Source organism: Octopus bimaculoides, chromosome 16, assembly GCF_001194135.2.
Source record: "Octopus bimaculoides isolate UCB-OBI-ISO-001 chromosome 16, ASM119413v2, whole genome shotgun sequence".
Lineage (NCBI taxonomy): Eukaryota > Metazoa > Mollusca > Cephalopoda > Octopoda > Octopodidae > Octopus > Octopus bimaculoides.
In genome coordinates, this window is record NC_068996.1 from 40461961 (window position 1) to 40472191 (window position 10231).

Sequence of the window (10231 nt, forward strand, 5' to 3'; positions counted from 1 at the left end):
TATATATATATGTGTGTGTGTGTGTGTGTATACATAAATACATATATTTGTGTGTGTGCGTATATATGTATGTATGTATGTATGTATTCTCCAAAGGTAGGTGAACTGTACTGAGATAATATCAGATACAGTGATGCTTTAATACAACATATCCTGCAGTGGATTTATACCCATCAAGGCCAAAAAGTTGGCAGTTTGATATTGTTACTACTCAACAATTTAAATGACATAAAAATTATGCTGTGAAGAAAAAAACATTATGCTACAATGATATTTCTATTTTAAATGTTATTCCTCTCTGGGAACACCCTCAGCTGTTTCTTTTCCCTTATAATCCTGCAAATGTGGTGTGTATAAGGGATCAGAGAAGCTGATCAGTTAGAGTTTTCATTTGCCTTTATCATATCACTTATGCAAGCGATCTGCTTAACAAATTAAGAGGATGCTCGTACTGCTTGTGTAATGATTGTAACCTAGTGTTGGTGCCATGATAAAATGCACCCAATAAGAAAGTGAGTGAGTGGTTGGTGATAACAACAGGCATCCATCAATAAGAATAAAAGCCAAACCCAAAGAGGTGTGTATGAGCAAGATACTGGTTTCTGTTAGTGACTTTGAAAAGAAATTGATTTTGATCATGACAACCTGTCTAACTAATGCCATCATGGAAAAATGGATGTATAAATGATGCTTCTCATCTATATATATATATATATATATATATATATATATATATATTATTATTGTTATTATTATTACTATTACTATTTAAAAAAATACACATACACGTGGTGTAGAAAACAAACAGATATATTAGTATAATACTCGGGAATTGAAAATGTTTCGAGCCTACGCTCTTCCATAGAAAGGAACACAGAAAGAAACAAGGAGAGAAAAAAAATGTGTGTAGTGGCTAGCGATCCATCATGGTGAATGCCAGTTAGAAGGGTCACACAGGAGATATATATATGCATATGTGTGTGTGTATATATATATATGTTGAGGAAAAGGAGGCAGTCAGAATTTTGGATAATTAGACAGTCAGAATTCTGGATAATCCTTTATTAGCATTTCCGTTTGTCAAGACAAAATCAATATCAAAATGGTAAAGCAGAAAGTTTCATTGTTCATTTATATGAATAGGATGCTTTTTTGCTTTGTTTAGAAGAGGAGAATATTGTTTTCCTTTTTTTGGGAAAAAGGGAGCAAGAGAGAAAGAAACACAAAAGGGGTGGGCAAAGAAAGAGGTTTCAGAACAATCAAGAAAGAGAAGAAAAATTATAAAGGATGGGGAAAGATAGATAGATAGATAAATAGATGGATGGATGGATAAATAGACAGATTAAATAGACAGGGATAGATAAAGAGAAAGAGAGAGAGGTTTCTTTTCAATTTGATGTGGTCAATTCATTGAAATTTTATTACAAAGCATTTTTCTTTCCTTTTTTCTTCCTATTGTATACCAATCAACATATTTATAAATAAATACATTTTCTCACAGGGTGGTGACCTCTCAAGAGGTCAGTTTTAGGAAGTAGGATGGAAGAATTAAGAAAAAAGAGGAGGGTGTGGTCATCACTGAAAAATAAAAAAAGAGCTCAAAGTTCAAAATCCTATGAAAATGTATATTCCTTTACACTTGTATAGTCAAGTCCCATATTCTGTGTAATTCCATGTTTTGCATGAACAAACACTAAATATTAGTACAATATTCATAAATTAAGAAAATAAAGTCAGAATCTATTCTCTATGTAAATTTAATCAAACATCACAAATGAGTTTTGTATATATATTGTATATTTAGCTGGAAGCCATTTTGTAGGATATAGTTTTGATTTTCTTGTTTGTTTGGCTAAGATAATTCAAAAAGAGATCTTTTTCACAAATTACTTTGCCAAGTAGCTCCATTAGATATGAGGGAACCTATAAGGGAACCAGAACCCCGGAAACAACAAAAAATGGAAACACAGTAATACAATTCCTTTTTTAGGGAGAAAATACCACAATTGCGCATCAGACCTGATGCAATAAAAAGTTTTAATGAGCACACAGAACATATAGACCTAAAGAGCATAAATTTGTCAAATAGAAACCTCAACAAGAATGAGATGAACCTCCTACTGAAATAGACACCCACTCTTAATCTCATTGAACTAAAAGCTGATATTGAGCATTTTAACTGCTGCCTCCAGCTTATAGAATTCTTTGTCAATAAGGGGATATAAATGATGAATCAGTTGTCAGAAATAAATCTCACTTCACCCCCTACAAGGGGAATGACAAGACTTTAGACACATATGCAGGCACAATTTTGAAATCTTCCCTAAGTACCTATAGATGCAAGCAAAACCTTCGTGAAGAAGAAAAGGAAGCTTTACTAACACTGAAGAATGACTATTCAATCATTCTAAAAGACAACGATAAAGGAGGGGCGATAGTAATCATGGACAAAGACTACTATAAAGATAAAATATTGGAAATTCTGACAGACCAAATCAACAAGGAAGAACCAAGACACCAGGAAAAATTAATAATGAATAAAATCAAAGCACTAATTAATGAATACCAAGATTCCTTCACAGACAAAGAGAAAGGTTATTTATGCAACTCTGGGATCAAAGAGTGCAATTTCTATGGATTACCCAAAATCAAAAAAAAACCTGAGTACAGAGAGCCATAAATGAGCAGGAGAACCAATACATGAAAATACTAAGACCTACTAACCTTAAGCTGAGACCAATAGTTGCTGAACCTCAAGCACCAGCACAACAACTGAGTCATTTTTTGGAAATACTCCTAAAGTTTTTATGCCCATTAATACCCAGCAATATATGGGATGGCATAGATTTCATCTAACATATTCCGCCACCTGTCTCGGACTATAGATACAAGCTTTGATGTCACCAATCTTTATACCAATATATCTCACATTTTGAGCAGGAAGCACTCAAACACTGGGTAGAGAAACATAGAGGACAGACAAATGAGCACTTCAAAACTGACTTCATCACCAAGGTTTGGTACTAGAAGAAAACACCTTTAGATTTGATAATAAAACATATCAACAGAAAAGGGTACAGCTATGGGGACATAGTTTGCATCCTCATATGCTAGTCTTGGGATACTTGGAAGAAATGCTTTATGAGGAAGTAGAAAGAGCTTTTAATCAGGATTGCAAAAAATCCATCATGAAAATGTGGAAATGCTTCATCTTTTGGGGCAAATCAAATGAGGACCTACAAATATTTAATAATATACTCAATACACTTAACCCATCCATCAAATTCATGACAGAATCCAGCTGCAATGAATTACCGTTCCCCTGATATTCACATAAAAATACACAATTCCACAGTCACATCAGACATATTTTACAACAAAATGAACATGCACCAATATTTGAATTTCTACTCTTGCCATCCCTCACACATCAGAAGGAACATCCCATACAATATGTTAAGATGTATCTTTACTATAGTGATTGACCCCAAAATACGTCAAATCTGACTCAATGAGCTCAAAGACTTCCTAACAAAACAGAAATATCCCGCTAGGATTAATAAAAGAAGGAATTAAAAATGCAAAGCTGAGAATCACACAACAAAGGACATCAAAGGAAAAAATTAATGAAAACACGATTCCATTTATCAATATGCACACAAAAGCAAAGTGGCTCAGTTCCTATCAAGTGTTGGGCCTCACAGAGGCAATGACCAAGACCTTTGGCATTAATGTTGTGCTTGAGAAGAATATCAATCAAGCTGAACAAAATCACAGTTGTGGGAGACACTGGTGTCATGCAAATGGTATTCATGCCGGTGTTATGTAAAAGTACCCATTACACTCTCAGAGTGGTTGGTGTTAGGAAGGGCATCTGGCTATAGAAAACTGTGCCTAATCAGACTGGAGTCTGGCGCAGTCTTCTTGCTTACCAGCCCTGGTCAAACCATCCAACCCATGCCAGGATGGACAACAAACGTTAAATGATGATGATGACAATCATGGAGTAGCCAATATCTTTCACACCATAAAATCAAACCTACCTATTCTTCTACAAAGCTCCAAAATGAAAAATCTGATTGATAAAAACCCCTTATGACACAGTAGATGTCAACCAAAAATCTCAAAAAACACCTTACAAGGGCAAAATTCACGTCAGAGAATGAATCAGAATGTGGAGATAACAGATGTGTAACATGCAACAACAACAACAACTTTAAATGCTTAGAAAGTGGTTCCCACATAAAATTCAAGAGCGAATTCTTGTTCAAAGTAAATGTATGAACTGCAAGACACAGAATCTCATATGCTGCATTACTTGCCCCTACAGCAAGGAAAATTACATCAGTGAAACAAACAGTTCCCTCTGCCAACATATAAGAATCCACAGACAACACAGGAATTGCGCAAGATTCACTGAGCAAGCACCTAGAAATGTGGTGAAGAAAAGTTCGAAATCTTTCCCTTTTATAAATGTTCAAGAGATGACCCAAAATTTCGAAAAGTAATGGAGCTACATTCATCAAAAAATCTCTCCAAAATTAAATGTTTGAAAGAGAAGCAGAAGAACTACATTTTTATTATAATGTTTTTAATAGTAATGATAATGAATGAAGAGAAAACATTTATATTACACTATTACTGTTGTTTCTGAATGTGGCTCCAATGTTAATGTGATAGTCATCTCTATAAATGATCATATATATATATATATTTAACATTGGAATTTTGGTAATTGTTGTTCTCATAGAACTTACATATATCCAAGAGAGAATACTAGAATCATTTTACCACTGATTAGGAAAGATATCTAATGTAGCTACTTGGCAAAGCAATTTGTGAAAAAGATCTCTTTTGAATTATCTTAGCCAAACAAACAAGAAAAACGAAAATAAATCCTACAAAAGGATGAAAGATACTCAAAAATATATTTAAGTAGGCCCTGCTTTGTGATATAATTTATATCCTACAAAATGGCTTCCAGTTAAATATACAACGTACATACAAAACTCATTTATGATGTTTGGTTAAATTTACATAGAGAATAGATTGAACTTTAAACAGTATCAAATTATGGTTTTATATTCTGACTTTATTTTCTTAATTTATGAATATTGCACTAATATTTAATGTAAGTTCATACAAAACATGGGATTACACAGAATATGGGACTTGACTATACAAATGTAAAGGAATATACATTTTCATAGAACTTTGAACTTTGAACTCTTTTTTATTTTTCTTCCCTCTTTTCTTATTTCTTCCATCCTACTTCCTAAAATTGACATCTTGAGAGGTCACCAGCCCTTGTGAGAAAATGTGTTTATTTACAAATATGTTGATAAGTATACAATAGGAAGAAAAAAGAGAAAAAGGAAAAAGAAGGAAAGAAAAATGTTTTGTAATAAAATTTCAATGAATTGACCACATCAAATTGAAAAGAAACTTCTCTCTCTCTTTCTCTATCTCTCTGTCTCTGTCTCTCTCTATCTTCTCTATCTATCTATCTATCTATCTATCTACCTATCTATCTATTGTTTCCTCATTCTTTATAATTTTTTCTTCTTTTTCTTGATTGTCTTGAAGCCTCTCTCTCTCTGTCTGTCTTTGCTTTTCTTTCTCTTTCGCCCTTTTACCAAAAAAAAAAAAAAATAAAAAACAATATTCTCCTCTTCTAAACAAATCAAAAAAGCATCCTATTCATATAAATGAACAATGAAACGTTCTGCTTTACCATTTTGATATTGGTTTTGTCTTGACGAGTTCAATAAACAAACGAAAGCGCGCTAATAAAGGATTATCCAAAATTCTGACTGCCTCCTTTTTCTCAATATACAATATCTGTACACCACTTCAAACACTCTATACATACATACATACATACATACATACATGTATGTTTGTATGTATTTATGTATCATCAACAGCAGCAACCACTTTTCAATGCATGCTTGAATAACACAAAAAAAAACTTTGCTGAGACAGATTTTTTTTTAGTAGCCAGATGTACTTTGGGAAGCATGGTGACTCTTTTAAAATAAAGGGAGGGCTATTTCTATTTCTTTTTGAGCATTACCCAGCTCTCTTGTCTTAGTACAAAAGCAATGATATGCTATCTAGTTATTAGCATATTTGGTTAGTAGCAAGCTGCCTCCATCTTTCCTTTATCTTCCTTAATGGAACTAAACATTCTTTGAAGGCCTAATGAAAATTTTATAAATCTTAGTGTCAAATGAATTGAAAGTTACTTTTCCTTTTTTGTGTCTATTACCTTATGGAATATATCTTGGAGTTAGCATTTAAATATATTTGCATAATATTTACCTATCTCTCTTGTGTATGTGTGTCTGTGCATCCATTTTTGCTAGCTGAGTAGACTGGAAGAACTTGAATTAAAGCATCTTGCTCAAGGAGGTAATGTTTTGTTAGGAATGAGCTGAACATCTTAACCACTAAGCCACATACCTTTGTGGTACATAATATTGCCCTAGATACACAACACTGTTTGATAACAAACAGATAGTGTAGTGATAGCTTGAATTTTTTTGTACATAGGTCTTACTTAATCAAGGTTGGTTCTAGGCGAAACAACGGCTGCTTAACTGAAATAAATTAAAGGCTGTACAGAATTACAACCGCCAAATCAGTCAAGGCCAGACATTTCGAGGTGAGGGATAAGTTGATTGCCTCAACCACAGTAGTCAACTGGTATTTAATTTATCAACTCTGAAAGTATGAAAGCAAAGTCAGCCTTGACAGAATTTGAACTCAGAACATAAAGATGGATGAAATACCACTTAGGATTTTGCCCATCATGTCAATGATTCTGCAAGCTTGCTACTTTTAAACCCTGTAGCATTTAAACTATACAATCACATTATCAAAATTTCAAAGCCATGAGATAATATATGATTGATTCAAGACAATGTGAATAAATAAGTAATACATTTGACAGTATAATCTGAATGCTAAAGGATTAATAAGTTATGAATATTGGTTATAATTTACAGCTAGCTCAGTCAGTGAATCTGCTGATCAACAGTCAAGAATTACAGATTCATTTCGTTTGACTGTAATTAAGTCACAGTTGTTCTTGTTTTTAATTGTTGCTTAACCATAAATCAGTCCGGATTGAACAGATTTATGAATCAAAGTAATTCCATCATTTATTTTTGTATACATAGGATTGCATTACCATACGAGGCCGTCTATTTTTTTATATATTTATTTAAGATGGCAGCTTGTAATTTGAAGGAAATTTGGCTATTATTTCTTCTAGGGCAAGTGGTCATGTATAGCTCCCCATGTATAATTGACATGAGTGTTCTCTTTTGTACTGAGGTGCAAGTGTGGCTGTGTGGTTAAAAAATTCACTTCCCAATCATATGGTTTTTGGTTCAGTCCTGCGTTGCACTTTGGGAAGCAGATATCCTCTACTATAGCCCTGTGCTGACCAAAGCCTCATGACTAGATTTGGTAGATTGAAATGTCTGTGCTTATGTATTCCTTGTCTTGACGTCACATGATAGTTGTAAACGAGCATCACTGTAATAGAAGCAGTGCCATTCCTTTCCAATATTCTGCAAAAACACGTCTGCCATGGGGGAAGTATTACCTTTTGCTTGGAGATTGGTGGTGGTAGGTGATAGGGAGGGCATCCAGCCATTGAACATATGCCTCAATAAACTCTGTTTGACCCCTACAAGTGTGGAAAAGTAGGCATTATGATGATGGCAGCAACGATGATGACATGGTGATGATGGTGATGACGATGATGACGACAACACTGATGATGAGGGGGATGATAATGATGATGATGATGATGATGATGATGATAATGGCTGGGTTCAAGTAATCCAGTGAATGCTACAACTATGGGCAATAAGTAGAGGGGAAACTTTTCATTGGCTCCTGAAATTATCCAATAGGACACCAGACATTGTTTTATAGAATTTTGGTATAATTACAGTATTTTTCTTTTTTTGTATTTGTGTGTGTTGCCTTTTCCTTTTCACAATGTAAAGTAAATAATTTTTTTCTCTTTTTTTCTCGTTACAGTAATAGAGCAGGAGAAAAGTAATTAAGATTCAAAATGGAGACCATGAAATGGTAACTTAACAGCATTACGTAGCCTTATTGGTTACGTTGCTGGTGGACATGGTTATCTCCGGGATCTCAAATGAGCTGTGGTTAATATCTTCACGCTAATATAATGTCTTAATTGGTGATAACATTAAATTCATCATGTAAGCCATCTGAAAAAAAAAAAACCCCGAAAATGGCTTAATTATTCCTTAATGTAATTTTTTTTTTCCTTTTCTTTTTTTTTTGCAGTTTTTTAAATAAAAAATAAAGAATGAAACATCTTGAATTTTCTTTCAATCTGTTTTCTTTTTTCCACTATATTTCTTTATTTTTTTATTCTTTCATTATTATTTACATTTTACTTTTTTTTTTTAATTAATTTTTTTTTTCATAATTACATAATAATTTTGTTATCACCATGTTAAAGCAATAAAACTACATTCCGGATGGATAATTCTATCACTGATTTGGTTTTGGGCCTTTTCATTCTTCATTGCTATTGCTAAATTTCCTTACTAATTCTTTGTCTGTTCGAATCCACTCTCTTTCGATCATTCGGGTCCCTACTTTCCTTCTTCTAGGAGATTATAAAATAAAAAAAAATTAAAAATTGAAGTAGTGTTTTCCTACATTTTTTCTACTGCAGTCCCCCATTTTTCTTATAGAAATTTTCCTCTTGAAAGCTCTTTCTACTCAAAAGACACTCTTCTTCTTCCAATTCTACTTTTGTGTACCACCATGAGTCTGTAGACTCCCTGACTGAGGATTATTGGTTTAAAGTCTGTTCTGCTTCAACTAGCACATAGCATCAAAAACATCCCTAGTTGTGTTTGTTGCTCAGATGGTGATAGAAAGTTTGGGGTATTGCACCAGAGATTCTTTCCAACAGGGAACCAGTTGGAACCAGTTTGCCAAACATGAAGTAAGTTACAATGTAGATGTGTATTTATGTACATAGGTTCAGGTGTGGATGTGTAGTAAGAAGTTTGCTTCCCAACAATATTGCTCCAAGTTCAGTCCCACTTGCATTGTACATTAGGCAAGTGTCTTCTATATCCCCAGGGTGACCAAAACCTTGTGAGTGGATTTGGTAGGCAGAAACCAAAATAAGCTCATTGTATATATGCACATATATATATATATATATATAGTGAGAATTTATGAAAAAAACAAAAGACAGAGACGAGTGTGTAAACAACAAACAGATGTATTAGTTTAACGCTTGGAAAGTAAGAAAGTCTTTTACGTTTCGAGCCTATGATCTTCAACAGAAAGGAATAAGAGAAAATAAACAGAGAGAGAAAATAAAACCGGTTTAGTGGCAAGCAATCTATCATATATATATGTGTGTATGTATATATGCATCATCATCATCATCATCATCGTTTAACGTCCGCTTTCCATGCTAGCATGGGTTGGATGATTTGACTGAGGACTGGTGCAACCGGATGGCTACACCAGGCTCCAATCTAATTTGGCAGAGTTTCTACAGCTGGATGCCCTTCCTATATATATATATATAGTTCAAATTATCTACAGATAACAAAAGATGTGGACAGGTGAAGGAACAAGCAGGTATATTAGTTTGATGCTCAATGCTCAGGAAGGATGGAAAAGTCTTTGACATTTTGAGCCTATATTTGTATATAAATAGATATATGCATATTTATATACATGCACACACTTAAGTAAACGCATAAATGCAAAACAAAGTGGGAAGAAAAATAGTACTCAAATACCAAATGTAAAGTAATATGCTTTTATCAAAGCTGCAAACTCTTCACAAACTGTTACTCAGAGTTTCACATTCCCGTCTGTCGGACAGTTGTGATGAATACTAAATTAAAATTGTGATAGTACATGTAATATAATATGATATAATGCAACTCATCGAATAAGCATTTATATTTGATTGGGATATTCAGAGTTTCACATTTCCGTTCATTTGGACAATTGTGATGAATATTAAAATTAAAATTGTTATGGTACATGTAATATGATATGATATGATATAATATAATTTAACGAATAAGCATTTATATTTGATTGGGTTACTCAGAGTTTCACGTTCCCGTTCATTTGGAGAATTGTGATGAATACTAAATTAAAATTGTGATGGTACATGTAATATGATATGATATGATAT

At 33.4% G+C, this 10231-nt stretch overlaps 1 long non-coding RNA gene across 1 annotated transcript in view; it reads left to right on the forward strand.

Moving 5' to 3' along the window:
- Positions 1–8551, forward strand: part of LOC128249626 (uncharacterized) — a 14197-nt gene extending 5646 nt beyond the window's left edge. The window contains exon 2 of the long non-coding RNA XR_008265742.1: positions 8059–8551. This is a non-coding gene — a long non-coding RNA (uncharacterized LOC128249626). The remainder of the gene's footprint in view (positions 1–8058) is intronic.
- The last annotated feature ends 1680 nt before the right edge of the window (positions 8552–10231 follow it).